General features: G+C 43.8%; 1 protein-coding gene across 4 annotated transcripts in view; it reads left to right on the top strand.

The window, feature by feature from the left end:
* Positions 1-21,353, top strand: part of CEP85L (centrosomal protein 85 like) — a 165,462-nt gene that overhangs the window by 112,211 nt on the left and 31,898 nt on the right. The gene's annotated exons all lie outside the window — the stretch shown is intronic.

The following is a 21,353-nucleotide window of genomic DNA, read 5'->3' as shown; positions in this document are numbered from 1 at the left end:
GATCCATGAAAACCACAGATCAAACATGATTTTCATGGACCCATAGACTATAATGGGTGTGAGAGATCTGTAATCCATTCATTGCTCTGCTAGATTTATATCAAGCTTACAGCTCAAGGGGGGTGTCCTTTCTGCTGCAGCTAAGGGGGCGTGTCTCAGCTCTCCCCATCACAGCTCAGAAGGCGTGTCCATGCTCTCCCTATCACTGCTCAGGAGGCGTGTCCATGCTCTCCCTATCACTGCTCAGGAGGCGTGTCCATGCTCTCCCTATCACTGCTCAGGAGGCGTGTCCATGCTCTCCCCATCACTGCTCAGGAGGCAGCTGAAGAATGAGCATGTGCGGCCTTCTCAGTGGCGCTATACAGATACATTTTATTGAATAACTGTAGATATTTATCGTGGGGCAACCCCTTTCAAGTCAATGGTTATGTGTTCTGTCCGTGATTCACTGACATGTTAAAGAGGCCTTAGACTAAAGGTGCACCAAATTTGTCAAATATCATGCAACATTTGATAAATTTGGCGCAAATTACGGCAATGCAGACTTTAAAGCAGTTTTCCCATGACAAAAACATATTCTTATCACCCATAGGATATGGAATATGTGTCTGATCTGTGGGGGTTCGCTATTGCCCCCCTCCTGATCCCTAGAATATGGGTCTGTGTACCCTCGTTTAAATGGAGTGGCAGACACACCTTTGTTAGGGTGCCAGAGCTAAGAGCTTGTGCCAGAGCTAAGAGCTTGTGCCAGCTATCTTTGGCAGTCTTATAGAGTTGAATTGAGTGGTGGACATGCATGTCTGCCTCTCCATTCAAATGACGGAACGTGATTAGCTGGGGCACCAGCGGTCAATTAAACCCATAGGCCCTACCCTGTAGATATGGGACATGTTGTTGTCATGGGACAACACCTTTTAATAATTCCCTTTATAAGTCTCCACCATAGACTATAGGGCCATTTTTATAAGAAATGAGTCATTTTGTTTTTGAAGTTTAGGAGGAAATTAGAGTATCTGGAGACTCCTTGGGAAAGTATATAAACCCCATGCAGGTGCCCCCCTGGTGCCAAGATCATCTGAGCTGAAAATGTGCAATGGGGAAGATTTACAGGAAAAGTTGTCACCATTCGGTACGTCAGTAATCTCTATCACGTCCGTCCATTTATCCAGCTAGTTCACATTTGGTTGGATTCTGGTTCATGACTATGGTCCCTACACGCAGCACTTTTTCCCCCTCCTCCTTTAGTCTTGCACAGCAGAATTTACACAGGAGTCTCCAGTGAAAGATTTGTGTAGGTTTTACAGCTATATCACAGTGTAATGTCAGCTGGAGGTTTCCTGTTCATACCTTCCCTAAAAAGGAAAATTCATTAATGCCACTACATTAAACAAAATCTGATGAGACGGCTCATGCCGGCAAGTCGCTGCCATTAGTAGTATGATCACTGGCATACGATGCCATGTGCTGATCGTTAGCGCCCTGTTACCCTAGCAAGCGCATGAGGTCATACCGTGGTTCCTCACAGTTATAATGCTTTTCTTGTACTTTTTTACATTTTAGTATATTGCAGGAGTTTGTTGGTCTAATACTTCGTACTTAATTTACTTTAATAACTAACGCTACTTCTTCATGGAGGAAATGGCCTTCAGCATTGGACCCATGGATTTCAGGGCAATGTAGCACTTTTGGCAAATAGCTGCGCATAAGTACGTCCTAAAGGAGGCCAGATTTGTTTTCCACAATTGACTCATTCATCTGGATGGGTTTTGCAGTTGGGCTAGTTTCAGACTAGTCCTAGAGATGCTGCAGGCTATTCTGGCAGGATACAGCCTGACGGATCGCTCTGCATTTCTCCGTCCAGTACCATTAAGATTCAGACATCCGTAGAATGGGTCCGGATCCGTTCCGCAGTTATGCGGAATGGGTGCGGACCCATGCATTTCCGGTCCGCGGCTCCCCAAAAAAATAGAGCATGTCCTATTCTTGTCCGCAGCTGCGGACAAGAATAGGAATCCTCTATTAAGTGCCGGCGATGTGCGGGGTCAGTGTTTTGTGGTCGGACCGCAGAACACTTACGGACGTCTGAACGGACCCTATGGGGACCATTGGAGAACCAGCTGCATTCTGGCAAATATGCTGAAATTCAGCCAGAAGAAAACTGCTGTGCGCAGCGTTTTTTCGTCCGGCCGATCCTCTGCGTATTTGCTGGGGTGCAGCAGGATCTCCGCCGGTCCCTATTATAGTTAATGGGGCTGGAGGGAGAATTACAAGCTTCTGGCAATACTGCAATGCAGAGAGATCCGGCAGGCTGAACCTTGCCGGATCTGGGCCACCAAAATATTGTTTCCAGTGTTTTTGTGACATAGAGCAGTTTAATAATATGTCATTTAGAGAAATATGGTGTTTCTTTTTCAGTTTTGTCCATAGGAGCCCCAGTTTCAGGGGGAAAAACAACCCCTGAGTGATACTTTTCACTGACAGAGCTCTGCTATGCCTGAGCATACCCAGCAATAACATGATTTAATAGAGGCCGTGGCTGTTGCGTTTCCTCTATTCATTACGTACCACTCATTGCGGTCATACGGTCTGCGGCTGCCTGTTCTAAACTAATGACACTGCACTGCTCAGTAGGTCTGTATTCTTAATGGCTGCACAGTATTGAGCGTGCCACTCCGCCAATTAAAGGGGTTTTTCGATACTTTATTACTGATGACCGCAGGACAGGACAGGTCCTCAGTATTTGATCGGTGGGGGTTCATCACCATTGACCCCCTCTGATCAGCTGTTTGAGAAAGCAGGGGTGCTTGCAGTAGCGTTGTGTCTCAGATTTTTTCTTAGGTCATGTGACGTCATATTCATTGTCACGTGGCCTAGGAGCAGCTCAGCCCCATTGAATTGAATGGGGCTGAGCTGCAATACCAAGCAAAGCCACTATACAATGTACGGCGCTGTGGTTAGTGAGCAGGCAGAAGGCTGCAGCGCTCACAGGGGCACGGGTACCTTCTCAAACAGCTGATCAGGGGTCCCAGATGTCCGAGCCCCACCGATCAGACACTGATGACCACAGCAGGGCCGTACCTTGTGGTCATACCCTAAGCTTTTCTGAGAAGTTAACAGTCTAAAGTTTTGTTGCGTTTCCATCCCTAATAGCATTTACTACGCAGGTGTTTTTATACCTATATCTTGCTTGAGACCCCCCCCCCATTTCTTGAAGTGCTGTATGTATCTCCATGGGTACACAACATTCAGAAAACTCACGAGGACGCATCCTGCAGCATCCATGAGCCCTGTATATTTAGGCACATGTCGCTCATGAGTGTGCGGCCCCTTGAGGATAGGCATGACACTATAAATATTTTCGGTTGTGTCTGTCCGCACCTTCCCTCTGTGTGATGAAGCGCCTGGGTACAGAAGATGAAGGTCTTTTCAAGGTCAGTGGGTAAATAATAGCTCCAATGAAAGGGGATTCTTGTCTTTCTGCTTCTGACATTTCTGATAAATGCAGGTAATGGTAGTACAGATGACAAATTGTTATATTTATTACGTCTTGTTCTTTTATTCTTTGCTGGTGTTCCTGGTGCCTTTACAAGTTATAACCATGGCATGTTCCATTGCATTCTGTATTATAGAGTTATTCTCCCCTAGAAGCCTTGCCTCTAGGGGGAAAAAAAATCAGTGGCTCATAGAGGCTATGTACAGAAGTAATTAAAGGACCTAAATTCCGGAATATGGTGCTGTAGGCACCTTGTGTGTGCCACATAGGGCTTGCACCTGCCATGTGCATGGAGCCTTACTACAATGGTGAAAGCTTATTAACAGCATTTCTCTGTTACTAGTGTAACTGAATACTACAATGACCTTGCGCAAATCCCTGACTTGCAAGGAATGTGTATGGGGACCTCCTGACGTTCCCCCACAGTAGATGTCGGGAGGAATTAGGGGTCAGGTAGCTGGAATTTAGCCTGTCCAATCCATTGTTCTCACTGTCTTTGGCAGTGGCTCTCTCTCCTCTTCCCATTCAGATACATGTATGCTCGGCCAAGTGTGCATGTGTATGGAGAAATCGGGAAAGATGGCTGATGATCTTTAGTTCTTTATAGATAAGGTCAGCATATGACCCCACTGCATGCCCTGAACATACACACACAGAGCCAAACAGTATAGTTAGAAAAGAAAGATTACACTAGAGATGAGCTATATGATTCAGAAAAATTGATTTCTCATTGGCAGGACTTCACCTGTGTGTGGGCGGGCTGTCCCTGCAGGTGAAGAAGTGCCAACCTGCCGTTAGATTGACGGGGCTGATCATTTAGCGTAGCCCTGACAATATCCTGCCCCTGCCACTGCTCCAATTAGAGGAATAAAGGCAAAAGTTTTGTTTCGGGGCAGCGACTGCACAGGCATCCCAACTCGAAAGTATAGCAGCCCTGCACCTCCCCTGGTCGACTAATTGGAGCAGAGGCAGAGAATTGTCAGGACTGTGCTAAATGTTCAGCCCTGTCAATCTGGCGTCGGGTGGACACTTCTTCACTTACAGGGACAGCCCTCCCCCCAGGTGAAGTCCTACCAATGAGACAAATCTATTTCTTAGAATCGATTCACTCTTCTCCAGATTACACCTAAAGCATTTACCAAATTTTTACTCCGTTTGGAATAGAGAACAATAGGTAGATTATCTGTCCTGATAGAATTTTTTTTTCTTCATTTGTATGTTCTTTAGTGTTTAAAGAGGACCTTCCTGACATTGTGAACTAAGTATCATGACATATACAGCGGCGCCCAGGGATCTCACTGCACTTACTATTATCCCTGGGCGCCGCTCCGTTCTCCCGTTATGTCCTCCGGTATGTTCGGGGACTTTGTTATAGTAGGCGGAGTCTGCGCTTGTTCTGCTGGGCGTCTCCTTCTCCTAGGCTGTAGCGCTGGCCAATCGCAGAGCAGAGCTCACAGCCTGGGAGGTTTTTTTCTCCCAGGCTATGAGCTGAGTGCTGCGATTGGCCAGCGCTACAGCCTAGGAGAAGGAGATGCCCAGCAGAACAAGCGCAGACTCCGCCTACTATAACCAAGTCCCCGAACATACCGGAGGACATAGCAGGAGAACGGAGCGGCGCCCAGGGATAATAGTAAGTGCAGTGAGATCCCCGGGCGCCGCTGTATATGTCATGATACTTAGTTCACAATGTCAGGATCGGTGAAAGGTCCTCTTTAATATTTATATATGGATGTAGTACTGTACCATGAAATGCACATATAGATCTGCAAACTTCATACAGTACAAGTATTATGATATATATATATATATATATATATATATATATATATATATATATCTAGCATGTAACTATCACAATGCATTTTCTTTTATATATGATGTTGATTAGGAACTGCTTGCATGTACCCATTGTCTCATGATTGTAGAAAAACACTGAAGTAACAAAGTGTAAATCTCTGTTGACCAAGCGGTTGTGGCATTTATTCTCTGGGGGTTGCTACATTTTTACTTCGAAAAGTGTCCTAAGTGCTCCTGACATGTCCTTTAAAGGAGATATCTTGGTCTCCTCCTAGATATGTTAGTGTTCATATTCAAGGCTTGTTTCTGTGCATTTAGTCAGTGCTCCAGCTGTAAAGTAAAACCACTTCATCAGATTATCATTTGGAAAATGCTTTACTCCGCTGTAAATCTGTACTCTGCTGTAGTTATCATTCGTGATGGCATGTTTTTGGCATTTATGCATGACTGGGTCACAGGATCTCTAAAAAGGTCTTGTGGAGTGTTTCTGGTATACAGTGGTGAGGCATTTTCAGCAGTGGGCAAGGGTCATTATAGCTTTAGGCTTAAATAAATGTTTATGAGGTCAGGAGATCAGAGATAAGGCTCCAGGGAACTCAGGAGGGACAGTCTGCAAATAGACTGATTTTAACCACATATATCACAAAAACTGTAAAGTAAATTTCAGCTCGTAAAAAAATTGCCCCGAAGATGTCCATAGACTTTAATACTGATGATGATAGAAAGGTCACAGACTGGTCAGAATGCCCGTGCAGACCCTTGTCCACTGCCACAAATGCCCACGGTGGGCATGAGCGCATCAGAACTGGACTATGGGGCAATGGAAGAAGTTGGCTTTGTCTGGTGAATCACATTTTATTTTCCATTATGTGGATGGCCAGAATATGAAATATTGCATTAACATCAAGTGGCTGCCCTTGTAATGCATGTATGTTCCAAGCGTGATGGGCACTTTTTGCAGTCCCTTATGGACTGCAAATCAGACAATTCCTTCCAAGTCAGCGGGTTTCCATCACTGACAGATGCTCAGTTGCACGCTGAAATGTACGTAACTCAGGGCTTGACAAATTTCCTTGGAATCTAGGAGCCAGCTAAAAAAGTTAGGAGCCAGGCGGAGCCGTGTCATAAAGCCCCCAGTAGGTGCCCCCATAGTGCTTCCCCCCCACTTCTCCATAGAGCCCCCCCAATAATGCTGTATACCATGTTACATATACCGCCGCTCTGTCCCCAGACCCTATTGACTATAATGGGGACGGGGGTGGAGCTCCGGCGCAGCATGGCAGTTCGCGGTGAGAGGCCGCCGGACTAAAAAGTTGGACATGCAGTACTTTTACCATGCACTGCCGTGCTGCGCCAGAGCTCTGCCCCCATTATAGTCAATGGGGTCAGAGCTGCGGTCCGGCGAAACAGCGGAAGGACGGATCTGACAGGGTGAACCGCCTGCCAGATCCATCCTGCCACAAGTGTGAAAGTAGCCTTAGTTCTATAGCTACTGAATGAGACAGGAGAAGGGATGCCTTTAACATATAGATCTCCTTGAGAAGCCAATTTGATCCTAAAGGGTTAATTCACACTGTAATCTAAACTGTGTCCTGTCACTGTCTTATCACTGCTGCAAAAGCATCAGCACAGCCTCAGTGTAACCTGTTCTTTTAACTCAAAGAATCGAATGAGTCACTAACCAAGTCGGATCTTTAGATTCTTTTAACCTGTGACTCATTCGATTCTTTCTTACTTAGACTCCCTGTACTTACTTGTGTGACTTGGAGCTGCTAGTGCTTGCCTTGCCTCAGCTCTGATTGGTTGGTGGGCGGGGAGGGGAGGGGCTGGCAGAAGCAGCTTCCACTCTAGGATCAGATTACACTCCTCCCGAGCCCCTCCCCTCCCTGCTGCCAGCGTCTCGCTCTCTGTGTGCTGTGCCTCACTGACTGGATGAGCTGTTTCAAACGGTGCTGCCTCCGGACAGAACGGCAGCTCCTCACCCATCGCCCGGGCACCTTTGAAAACGGGCTGACAAATACCCAAGCGCCAGGACTAAATTCCTGGTCGCCATGGCGACCTGGCGCCTGGGATTTGTCGAGCCCTGACGTAACTGTAAACAGGGATGTGCTGCGGACGAACAATGAATCTGTTAGGGGATGAACGATCGTAGTAACGATCATTCGTCCCCATGCAGAGTGGATTGCTGCGTGTAAAGCCAGCTAACAAGCAGGCACTGATCAGGAATGAAAACAATCACTTCACACGCCAAGCAGAACGAGGCGTTTGTGCCTTCCATGTGCGGAGAGCTCTTCCAAGAAAATAAAGATTAGGAAGGCTTTGAGACAAGCAGAGATAACTGAGAGGAGATAGCCAGCTCCATGGACACTGAAGGTCACAGTTGGCTTGAGAGGCAGAATGCTGCTTTGGTTTATCTTCGGGGATGATAAAAGCATTTCTGCTCTTGTTGCAGTCTGACGGATGAAGGGAATATTTCTTTAATCGTGTGACCTTTTCCGAACATGGTGTTAGCTATAATAGCAAAGTAATTAGGTGTTTCTTTTGATAAAAGGGAGCATGCTATAAGTATGGGGCCTATTACAATGCAGGACGAGCACTGAAGATAAACATCCATCAACGCTCGTTTGCTCCAATGGTACCGCAGTCCTTCCTGCCTCATTCAGTTCTATTGATTATCGGCAGTACATCCCTGATTGCACAGCATGGTGGCTCAGTGGTTAGAACTAGAGTCCTAGGTTCCAATCCGACCAAGGACAACATCTGCATGGAGTTTGTATGTTCTCCCCGTGTTTCTGTGAGTTTCCTCAAGGTACTCTGGTTTGCTCCCACACTCCAGAAATACTGATTGAATGGAACTAAAAACGTTCCACAGTTATGGAACGGGCGGACCATTATAGAATTGCCTATTCTTGTCTGCAAAACGGACAAGAATGGGACATGTTCTATATATATATTTTTTTTTTCTGCAGGGCCACGGAACAGAGCAACAGATAAGATATATTGCAAAGTTTCTTGTGGTCTCCTGTACTATTAATTTATGCAAAATTGCATAAAATGTTAGTGACCATTTAAGTATTCACAATATTGTCATATGGACTGTCAGCATGACAGCATGCCTACACAGCACTCGCCAAGACATGATGCCATGCTGACAGTCCATGCAACCATCCATTCAATAGTTATTTAAACCTTTCTATTCACTTTTTTCTCTCTCATGGACTGCCAGAGGTGCGCCTAATTTATGATGAGGCCTGTGCCAACCTTTGATAAATGACCCCCATTGACTACATAGTTTCTGCCAAACTTCCAGCTAGGGATAGCGGTTAGCTACCACAGGTATACTGTTCTACATTATTGCCCGAATAGCTATGTGATCTGACCAGTATCTGTAGTGATCTATAGAAACCCTTTAAATTGAACACTTTCTGGCCAGCCCAGGAACTGCATGGTTGACATCTGTTGCAATGTTAGGCTATGCCCAGAACACCACTGATGTGGATGAGATTTAAGACCCCATTCACTTTGCTGTAAATGTTATATACACTGTAGATTTTCCACCCACAAATCTGAAAATACCCTTAATAATGATATTTCTGTGCGGAGGATGTGATTGAGGTAATGGGCTGATAATATGACCACTTGTACATAGAAGCAGGCTTTCTGATAGGACCAGGTTCAAGTGCCGGGCACTACAGCTATGCTCAAGCCAGAAAGCTGCAGAGGAACATCATCCTATAGAGAGGGATGGGAGGATATAGACCGATTCCCACAAAAACCCAGATTCAGTGGAATACCTGACATTTTTCATGGTTATGTTGCTATTGTACAAGTAAGGCCAGTTTCTCATAGCCTCATATTATGTTCTGTAGGGTTGGTCTACATCTGTGATGGCTAACCTCCGGCACTCCAGTTGTTGTAAAACTACAACTCCCAAAATGCACACTTGCTTGGCTGTTCCCAGAACGTCACAGAAATGAATGGAACATGCTAGGAGTCCTAGTTTCACCACAGCTGGAGTGCCAGAGGTAAGGCCATCACTGGTCTACATGTTCAGGTTTTTTGATCCAGTTTATGATCCATTCTTGCCTTTTGGCTTCAAAAGCATCATCAATCCTCATCAATAACCTGAACGTGTTACCCAGCCTAAGGGTGCACTCACACAAAGATAGAACATGTCCTATCTTTCGCCGCATCTTGTGGATCGCGGAGCCATTGAAGTAAATCGGTCCGCACCTCGATGCGGGGTGCACACTGCCGGTGCCCGTGTTTAGCGGATCAGCGGTTTGCGGTCTGCAACACAAGCATGGGCGTCCCGCAGTCGTGTGAAATCACCTTTATACTCTGAGCACCGGAATCCACCATGGTTCTAATGAACTGGATAAGGTTCTGTGGTGATGATCTATGTTCGTATCCACCGGGAGTCCCAGTTGTACAGGAGTTAGGCTAGATTGGCGGATCAGCCTGCCGGATTTCTAGAACTAGTGTGAAAGTGAAGTAACCTTCATGTGGGGTTATAATGTACTGCGCGGAGGTGAGCCGCCTCCCCATTCATTCTCTTCCTGGATGTGATGTCCAGTTGCCACCTCACCAGGTGAGATGAAGGGCCGGAGGACCCTTGTTCTAGAGATGAATGCCCTTGTAATGATTACCATGGCTGGACACATCCCAGGAGTTAGAGACTGTGCTGACATCTGACTTTGTGGACATGTCATAAATGTCTAAGGTAGGAGTACCCCTTTAAAAAAAAATGTAAATATCCGCAGCATTCAAAGTCTTTTATTTATAAATTCATCTCCATTTTCACAATGTCTCGGATGTCACAATGATCAGTGGAGGACCTACCGCTGGGACCCCCATCAATCATGAGAAGTGTGGCAGCCCCACTGAAATAAACGGAGCAGCCATTTGGGTATGCATTATTTTCTATGGGAATTCTGGAGGTAGGTGAGCGCTGTACTCAGAACGCCCTTAGAAATGGAAGAGTGGCCGCACGCATGTGTGACTGGCATCTCTGTTCATATTTCAGAGGGGGGGGGGGGGGCGGTACAGGGCCCCCGTTCTTGTGATAGATAGTTATCCCCTATCCTGTGGATAGAGTTTAGCTTCTAAGAACCGGAATACCCCTTTAATTGTTGTACTGCTATTCCAGATATTCTGCAGCCACACGCCTATAGTATGGCTGCATGAGGTTACTATGTATTTAGTGCCAAAAACAGTGTGGATCCTTGTCAGTGAAAACAAAAAATACTGCTTGGCCAATAGTGGTTAGACATATTTTAGGACATATCTTTCACCTTCCCCTGTAAACTTAGGTTCATATTGAATGACTGGGGAGTATTGCGTGACGTCCGCATAGCTAGTCTTTTTTCAGCCTCTAGTTTCACTTGTGCTCCTGCATATAACTGTCTTGGAGACCAGGGACAGTGTCTGTTCCCAGCAGTAGAAACATGATGGCATCAGCCAGTAATGTATGTTCTCACAAGCCCTGTTTACATGGAACTTGGCACAACAGAGATTTTCCAACCAGCAGACGCTATCAAATTGTGATCTTCTCAAAATACCAGATATAGAGAGCATATTCCTCAGCTTAGCAAGTGAACATCTCCAATAGGAATATACAGTTTGTGGAGGAAAGCATTGGGATGCATTCAGTCCCATTGCCACAGGTGTATAAAATCCAGCACCTAACCATGCAGTCTGTCTTTACAAACATTTATGAAAGAATGTTCTATAGAGCTCACTGAATTCCAGCATGGTCCTGTAACAAGTCAGTTTGTGAAATGTCTACCCTTCTAGGTGTTCCACCATCAACCGTGAGTTATGCATAAGTCTTCAACGCTCTTCTGATTTAGTAACTGCAGAGTTCCAAACTTCCTCCTGCTTTAACATTAGCACAAAAACTATGTGCCGGGAGCTTCATGGCATGGGTTTCCATCACCAAGTAGCTGCATGCAAGCCTTACATCAGAAGGCACAATGCCAGGCAGTAGGGGGAGTGTTATAAAGCACCCCGCCACTGGACTCTGGGGCAGTGGAAAATGTACTTTGGAGTGACAAATCACGGTTTTCTATCTGGCAGTCTGATGGGATGACTGGGCGTGGTGAATGCCAGGAGAATGTTACCTGCCTGGCTGCATTATGCCAACTGAAAAGTTTGGTGGAAGGGGAATAAGGCCTCATGCACACGACTGTTTTTCGGGTCCGCATCCGAGCCGCACTTTTTGCAGCTCGGGTGTGGACCCATTCACTTCAATGGGGCTGCAAAAGATGCGGACAGCACTCCGTGTGCTGTCCGCATCCTTTGCTCCGTTCTGTGGCCCCGCAAAAAAAATATAGCATGTCCTATTCTTGTCCGTTTTGCGGACAAGAATAGGCATTTCTACAATGGGCCTTCCGTTCCGCAAATTGCGGAATGCACACGGGCGGCTTCTGTTTTTTTGCGGACCGCAAAAAACTGAACGGTTGTGTGCATGAGGCCTAATGCTGTGGGATTGTTTTCCAGGCATACCAAGACATTTTGGAGAATTGTATGCATCCAACTTTGTTGGAACACTTTGGGGAAGAATGCCTTTTTCTGTTCCAGCATGGCTAGCCCCAGTGCATAAAGCAAGATACGTAATGGCTTGGTTGGGTGAGTTTGGTTTGGAAGAGCATGACTGACCCACATAGAGTCCTGACCTCAACACCATCAGACACCTTTGGGATGAGCTAGAATGGAGATTGTGAGCCAGGACCTCTTGTCTAAAACATCAGTGTCTGACCTCACAAATGTTCTTCTGGATGAATGGATAAACATTCCCACAGACGCACTCCAAAATGTTGTACAAACGCTTCTCAGAAGAGTGGATGCTGTTTGAGACCAACTTCATATGAATGTCTATTGATTTAAAATGGGATGTCATAAACGTTCCTGTGGGTTTGATCTATAGGTGTCCCAATACTTTTGTTAAAGTATAGGACTATATAGTGGCTCTACATTTGAGACTCTGTGACCACTCAAGCTCTACAAAGTGGTGGAGGTAGTGGTAGAAACTGCCATTTCTGTCTATTGTCCAAAGTATATTCTAGAAATTGTTCTTAATTAAAGGGCATCTGTCAGCAGATTTGTAGCTATAAAACCTGTTACATGTGCGCTTGGCAGCTGAAGGCATCTGTGTTGGTCCCATGTTCATATATATGTGCCCGCACTGCTGAGAAAAATGAAGTTTTAGTATATGCAGAAGAGCCTCTAGGAGCAACGGGGGCGTTGTCGTTACACCTTGAGGCTCTGCCCTCTCTGCAACTGCCACGCCCTCTCCTCTTTGACAAGACCCAGCAGTAAAAAAGTAATCACGCCTGGTCATGTCTATCAAAGTGCAGAGAGAGCTGAGCCTATTAAAGGCTCTTTTACATGGACCAAGGACCAAGACGATTATTATGGACAAATGTTCATAGGAATGCACATTCCCAATAATTGTACTGTGTAAAGATGCCACTGATTAGCAGGAACATGTTCTTTCATCAGTTGATTGCATCTATCACACAGGTCCTAAAATTATTTGGGGGCAGCACATCGCCCTGTTGTAACACAGATGTGCCATTGGCAAGCAGTGAGTCTTTGTGGGGACAAATGATTGTGGCAGTGATCATTTATCCTCATACAGAAGAGATGGTTGCTGCATGTAAAACAAGTTGGCAACAATCTGAAATGAATGGTTCTTTCCCTTAGTACTGACTCGTGTAAAGGACCAGAAGATGTTAGTAAGGACTTTGATGTCACTGGAAAGGTGTGTGATATGTTTCCTGCTGAAAGTTTGTAGAGGAGGTAATTGCAAATGCGTTCAGATTGCTGTCTGGTTTGTTTCATGTAATTCCTCTATGAAATAGCTTCTCAGAATCACCACTTACCGATCCTGAGCTTAAAGGGGTTGTTTCCTTTGGTCAATCCTTTTTTGATTTCCAGAAAGCTGAACACCGTAGGGGAGATTTACTAAACTAAATGTGGCAGAATTCTGTCTCAGTTTGCACTGGTTGAGTTGTATGTTTTAAGTTCCCTTGTAGCACCACCAAAGAGGGAATGAAGATTTTAGATGGTATCCATTGAAATCAGTTGACCGTCCATATAATGTACGCAGGATGACCTTGTTTGAAAATAGTTTTTCTAAACCAGACAACCCCTTTAAGAAATGCATCTTTCTAGATTGCTGCAGGTGAACTATCCCAGTATTCAAGCACACAATTCACATAGGAATTTTTGTCTAGTCCTTTGATTGGGTTATCCTTGACTGCTAAATCGATTTATCTAGGCCATTATTAAAAGAAAAGTGTGTGTCTCAGCGCCCCTGCCGGTTAAGTGACTGAAGAGGGTGTGGCGCTGCGCCCTTCATGGGAAAAGAATCCTGAAGCTATCTACAGATAGTTTGCTGTTCCTCTTGGAGGAGTCACTGGTTTGGCTGACATGAGCTAATCTGCCTAGTTTTTTCCCATGGAACATCACTTGAAAATAGGTCTCCATAGTACACCGCTGGATATCTTCAATGAGAGCCAGTGCCACCCTGAGCTTAGGTCTCTTTTGTAAGCCTTTATATATTTACAAATGGTCCATAAGACCAATAACCGCCCTATTATTTCATGTGCCAATTACTAAAACATAACGTTTAATGAATCCATTGTTAAAAGTATCCAAAGGAAAACAAAAAGTATTGAAAACTATCAGCTGTGTCACATGGTTTTTATATATCTCTTTATCTCTTATGTATGTACCTTTTCCACTACTCAGTACCGCCAGCTATTTGAGCAGGGAGCCGCTATCTGCGCGGTGATTGACGGCTCACTGCTAGCTATTCGTGCGCTGTAGCGCTTCTCATCTCATTCTACTTACTCAGTGAATACCTATGGGCACATACTGTTTTAAAACTCTCAAACACTGCCCCCCGACATGTTTCACCAGTTACACTGTCGTCTTCAGAGGAATCGGGCAGAGTATATTTGAAAGGGGCGGGGATGGCTATATGAACCCTCCGCTGATGACATCATTGGTATCGCTAGTGAATCACTAGTCTCAATATTGCCATGTAGGCATTTGACTTCAGCTAGACGGGCTCCAATTTGACCTGGCACAGCCTATCCCCTCCTCTTTTTACCTGGCTGTGACGCTATGCACACCTCCTATTGCTTCTATGCGCTGCTGCGCATGAGCGTGGACTTAGTCTTCATATCGCCAGCATATGTCCTCTGCGCATGTCAGAGGACTTAGTCTCATCTAGGGTTGTTGCGGGTATCTAAATATCGATACTCAATCGATACTTTTGTCCCGGTATCGATACAATACCAGGATTTGACATTTATCGATACTAGGCTGCCCTACTGCGCAGCCTAGCATCACAGAACATGAGCGCGCTGCTGTCAGCGCGCTCATGTTCCCTCAGCAGCACAGGGGCACAGGGGAGAAGGAGTCACTTCACCCCTCCCCCCTGTGCCGCCGCCGCTTCCAATAAGAAGAGAGACGGGAGGAGGAGGGGCGGGCGCACTGCGCCACCAATGATAGTAGAGGACCTTTCATGGGTCCAAACATTGTAAACTATCAGGATATGTAGAGCGGTGCCCAGGGATCTCACTTAACTTACTATTATTCCTGGGCACTGCTCTGTACGCCTGCTGTGGCCCCCAGTATATTCTCCAGCTCTGTATGCTAATTGCTAGCATTGGAGCATTGGGGGCGGAGACTGCCCCTTTTCTCAATGGGCGTTCCTTCTCCCTGACTGTAGCACTGTCCAATCAAAGCGCAGAGTGCCACACTCACCTTCTCCACGAGTCCATGAATCATGTAAAATAGAGGTAATATAAGAAAGATAGGCTGCAAGAATCACTGTGAGAAGGTCCAAATAATTTATTTGAGAAGACTATCAATGAAGGACAGTATCAACAATGAGATTAATTTATATCTAAGAATCAAGGGTGAAAGAAAACATGATCATCCTAAAAATTCAAATAATTTATGAACATGATGCAACATATATAATGAATACTATGAAGAAGAAATGCGGCCAAATGCTTTTTAACATGATGAAATAATGTTATATAATTAAGAAATCATAATCCTGTATAATAATAACTATATTTATTTATTTATTCAGTGAATTAATATGCCATGATTGAATAAGGGAATATCTAGTAGCTAAAATAATTAATAAACCTTAAATATAATAAATAGAGAGGAAAATAGATCCAAGTAATCCCTCTTCTCCCTAAAAGAGACCAGTAGGAAATTAAGTACTAGGGCATGCGCAAAGAACACCGTTGGGAGACGAAAAAGAGACAAAGTTTCACAATATGTGAGGAGAGAAAACGGCCGAACCATGGTGATGAGAGACTAAGTCCTCTAACATGCGCAGAGGACATATGCTGGCGATATGAAGACTAAGTCCGCGCTCATGCGCAGCAGCGCATAGAAGCAATAGGAGGCGTGCATAGCGTCACAGCCAGGTAAAAAGAGGAGGGGATGGGCTGTGCCAGGTCAAATTGGAGCCCGTCTAGCTGAAGTCTAAAGCCCACATGGCAATATTGAGACTAGTGATTCACTAGCGATACCAATGATGTCATCAACGGAGAGTTCATATAGTCATCTCCGCCCTTTTCAAATATACTCTGCCCGATTTCCCTGAAGACGCCAGTGTAACTGGTGAAACATGTCGGGGGGCAGTGTTTGAGAGTTTTAACACAGTATGTGCACATAGGTATTCACTGAGTAAGTAGAATGAGATGAGAAGCGCTACAGCGCACGAATAGCTAGCAGTGAGCCGTCAATCAGCGCACAGATAGCGGCTCCCTGCTCAAATAGCTGGCGGTACTTAGTAGTGGAAAAGGTACATACATAAGAAAACCATGTGACACAGCTGATAGTTTTAAATACTTTGTTTTCCTTTGGATACTTTTAACAATGGATTCATTAAACGTTATGTTTTAGTAATTGGCACATGAAATAATAGGGCGGTTATTGGTCTTACGGACCATTTGTAAATGTGTAAAGTTAAAAAGAGCCCTGCACATGTGAAGAAGTTGGTATTAGAAAACTTTTGAAAGCCTGCACACTTCTTAGGAGGCAAATTAAAAACAAGACCCTTGGACTAGAACCGTGGAAAGATAATAGGAGTGGTTGGTTGAGTTTGTAAGAGGAAACCTGTTGATGCAGATGGTTAAGACTTAATGGAATGCTCCTTGAATTTTCACAGGTACTGAGCTAGGCCGCAGAGAAAATCCATCACCCTGTTATCACTCATTTGTATTCCACATATTGTGCTATTCTGAAATGTGTCATCTCCTAAGTATTTGGCAAGCCTGCTCCTATAAATATGAGCTGATGAAGTTTCTTTTAAGTGTCCGACCTCTAATACTTGACAACATTTTTTGTTTTATTGAAAGGTCAAATTTTATTAGGTTTTTTAAAATAAAATAACGTCAGGAAAGAGAACTACGACTGAAAGGTGCATACCTGGAACCAATATTAGAGGTTTTCATTTAGAGGAACCAATAGTCTGAATGACTCTGTCATAGAATTAGTTACTAGTGCACATCTTACCGAAGAAACTGGGTTTATCTGGCTGGCCTACAAGTGATGTCCGGCATCCCAACAGCTCCGTTCACACTGGTGTCATGGGTTCCATTTTAAAATAATGTAGCAATGGATCCTGTTGACTTAGCTTTAACCCCTTAAGGACCTGTGTCGTACATGTACGGCACAGATGTCTGTGACTTAAGGACCAGCGCCGTACATGTACGGCGCTGTGATCGGGCGGGTGCAGGAGATGTGCCCGCCCGATCCGTGGCAGGGGTCCGGCAGTCACTGATAGCTGGACCCCTGCTGCATGCGCCGGCATCAGGGTCCGTATCGACTGCCTCTATAAAAATATCATATGACCTAACCCCTCAAATGAACGCCGTCAAAAATAAAAACTGTGCTAAAATTTTTTATTTTTTTTGTCACCTTACATCACTAAAAGTGCAACATCAAGCGATCAAAAAGGCGTATGCCCCCCAAAATAGTACCAATCTAAGCGTCACCTCATCCCACAAAAAATTATACCCTACCTAAGACAGTCGCCCAAAAAAATTAAAAAACTATGGCTCTCAGACTATGGAGACACTAAAACATGATTTTTTTAGGTTTAAAAAATGCTGTTATTTTGTAAAACTTAAGTATATGTATAAATAAAAGTATCAATATTAGGTATCGCCGCGTCCTTAACAACCTGCTCTATAAAAATACCACATGACCTATGCCCTCAGATGAACACCGTAAAAAATAAAAACGGTGTCAAAAAAGCCATTTACCTTACCTTTACCTTACCTTACCTTACATCACAAAAAGTAATAGCAAGCGATCAAAAAGTCATATGCACCCCAAAATAGTGCCAATCAAACCATCATCTCATCCCACGAAAATGATACCCTACCTAAGACAAACGCCCAAAAACTGAAACTATGGCTCTCAGAATATGGAAACACTAAAACATGATTATTATTTTTTTTTTAAATGATATTATTGTGTAAAACTTAAATAAATAAAAACAAAATAGACATATTAGGTATCGCCGCGTCTGTAAGAACATACTCTTCAAAAATATCACATGACCTTACGGTGAACACCGTAAAAAAATAAAAATAAAAGCGGTGTTAAAAGCCATTTTTTGTCACCTTACATCACAAAAAGTGTAATAGCAAGCGATCAAAAAGTCATATACACCCTAAAATAGTAACAATCATACCGTCATCTCACCTCGAAAAAAATTAGCCCCTACACAAGACACCCAAAAAAAAAAAAAAATACGGCTTTCAGAATGTGGAGACACTAAAAAATCATTATTTTTTCATATTTGGCATTGTCGCGTCTGTAACAACCTCCTCTATAAAAATACCACATGATCTAACCTGTCAGATGAATGTTGTAAATAACAAAAAATAAAAACTGTGCCAAAACAGCTATTTTTTTGTTACCTTGCCTTGTGTAATATAGAGCAATCAAAAATCATATGTACCCTAAAATCGTACCAACAAAACTGCCACCTTATCCCGTAGTTTCCAAAATGGGGTCACTTTTTTTGGAGTGTCTACTCTAGGGGTGCATCAGGGGAGCTTCAAATGGGACATGGTGTCAAAAAACCAGTCCAGCAAAATTTGCCTTCCAAAAACCGTATGGCATTCCTTTCCTTCTGAGCCCTGCCGTGTGCCCCTACAGCAGTTTACGACCACATATGGGGTGTTTCTGTAAACTACAGAATCGGAGCCATAAATATTGTTTTGTTTGGCTGTTAACCCTTGCTTTGTTACTGGAAAAAATGGATTAAAATGGAAAATTTGCCAAAAAATCGAAATTCTGAAATGTTATCTCCATTTGCCATTAACTCTTGTGGAACACCTAAAGGGTTAACGACGTTTGTAAAATCAGTTTTGAATACCTTGAGGGGTGTAGTTTCTAGAATAGGGTGGTTTCTATTATGTAAGCCTCACAAAGTTACTTCAGACCTGAACTGGTCCTTAAAAAGTTGGTTTTTGAAAATTTCTCAAAAATTTCAAAATTTGCTTCTAAACTTCTAAGCCTTGTAACATCACCAAAAAAATAAAATGCCATTCCCAAAATGATCCAAACATGAAGTAGACATGTGGGGAATGTAAAATAACAATTTTTTGAGGTATTCCTATGTATTATAGAATTTTTGGTAAATTTGGTATTTTTTTATGAATAAAAATGTTTTTTTTTTTTACTTCATTTTACCACTGTCATGAAGTACAATATGTGACGAAAAAACAATCTCAGAATGGCCTGGATAAGTAAAAGCGTTTTAAAGTTATTACCACATAAAGTGATACTGGTCAGATTTGCAAAAAAAATAAAAAAATAGCCTGGTCCTTAAGGTGAAAATGAGCCAGAGTGATCTGACAAGCAGTTCCGTATGCCGACTGATCAGAATCCTGATTAGTCTTAAAAATGCCTCATTAGTCAAAAAAATGCATTGAAATGCTGGATCCGTCTTTCCGGTGTCATCCGGCAAAACGGATCCAGCATTTACTTTTTTTTGGTCTGCGCATGCGCAGACCAGAAGGACGGTTCCGGCATTCCGGTATTTTGAATACATTCCTATGGAAAAAAATTGCCGGATCCTGCATTCAGGTAAGTCTTCAGTTTTTTTCGCCGGAGATAAAACCGTAGCATGCTACGGTTTTCTCTTTTGCCTGATCAGTTAAAATGACTGAACTGAAGACATTCTGATGCATCCTGAACGGATTACTCTCCATTCAGAATGCATAGGGGTATGCCTGATCAGTTCTTTTCTGGTATAGAGCCCCTAGTACGAAACTCTATGCCGGAAAAGAAAAACGCTAGTGTAAAAGTACCCCAAGGGGTTAAAGACAGGCGGTAAGTGTCAACTTAGCCAAGAAGAAACAGTAGAAGAAAGGAATAAGAGACTGAGCAAGAGCAAGAATGAAAAGGGAGAGATAGGGGGAGGGAGTGAAGCAATGAAGATGTGAAGGTAGCCTAAGTTCTGTTTGTCAAGCAATGGAAACCTGATGGAACAGAACCTAACACCAGTGTGGCCTAAAACTGGACATACGCATTAGATCTATAATGTGTATGGAGGCCTCTTTTCTTTCCCCCGAGAGAAGGATCGAACAGCTGGATTTCAGCATGCCCGATCCTTTTGCTTACAGGAGAGAGAAGCTATTGCCTGAGGGGCCTGGCAGCAGCTTGCTCCCCTCTTTGTGTATGGGGGGTCCTGAGAGCTAGCTGTCAGACAGACAAGCGGCTAAAAGTTTATCATTTGTGGCCAGGTTTAGACTTAAGGACTAGAATATTCCTGAAATTGTAGCACTTATATGTACATGATACTCAGGGCAATCCTGCAAAATAATCATTTGGCGTTGTATAAATCCACATAGCTCCGTGCCGGCTGGCTTGGTGCCACGAATGTACTTCACTCCGGCCATAAAGTTGTCTCACTGTGTACATGTAGGAAGTGAAGTCGGCGGTCTTGCTTTTGTCTCTAGGAATGGCCGTGTTCTGAAATTCATGGGTGAAATGTCTACCTGTAGTAACAGAAGTTCTGTTCTTCAGGGACTTTAAAGGGTTTCTGTCACCCCACAAAACTCTTTTTTTTTTTTTTTTGGATAGTTACATTCCTCATAGCGCGATATAGCAGAATATAATAGTCTTACTTACTTTCATGCGGCCGATTCTTTATAAAACAAAGTTTTCTGCTTCGGCGAGGGGGCGGTTTTCTGCTGCGGCTACCAGCAAGTAGACGCCCTACTTGCTGGTAGAGCCCTCATTTACATATTAGAAAACTTTGTTTTATAAAGAATCGGCCGCATGAAAGTAAGTAAGACTATTATATTCTCCTATATCGCCCTATAAGGAATATAACTATCCAAAAAAAAAAATATGAGTTTTGTTGGGTGACAGAAACCCTTTAATGGGCACAGTGCATAAACCATGCAAAGTCATTGTCTACCCGAATAAAATAACTTACGATTTTCTCAAAGGTTTGTCACAGACGGACAGGCTTTACTCCATCAGTGAGACCTGAAAGGCGTAGCGTCAATTCTGATGCTGTAGCCAGTCTACTGAAATTATCTCTTTTAGTACCCTGTATTTAGAGGAACACTTCTATGCACTGCGTTATACCCCATGCATGGCCTAAAGAGGGCGCTGCATGACACAGTATCAGTTTTGAAATGCGTGGGCCTGCAATACTTTTTATATGAAGCTTTATATGGCACAGCATCTGAATATGACTTGAAGGACCATTTGGGCTGGAAAGTATCATAAATGAGACCACTCCTACATGCATGTTCAGATTCCTCCTTCTCGCCAGCTATTAATGACTCCCTGTGTCGGTGGCCATGGTTGGTACACATGTAATAGGCACTACAGCTGTGACTACCCAGCAGTTATTCCATACATCAGTGTAGACTTCCATAGATCCAGGGTCATTGCATTAGCTGAGGGGGCATTTACCATCGACTGAGGAGAAAAAAAAGGGTTCAGTGAAAAAATAGTTGATGGGTAAGTGGCATGGAATTGTCGCCAT

The sequence above is a fragment of the Bufo bufo genome, chromosome 4 (genome assembly GCF_905171765.1).
Source record: "Bufo bufo chromosome 4, aBufBuf1.1, whole genome shotgun sequence".
In the NCBI taxonomy this organism is placed as follows: Eukaryota; Metazoa; Chordata; class Amphibia; order Anura; family Bufonidae; genus Bufo; species Bufo bufo.
Note: the sequence above shows the minus strand (reverse complement) of the source record. Positions and strands in the feature narration are given on the sequence as shown.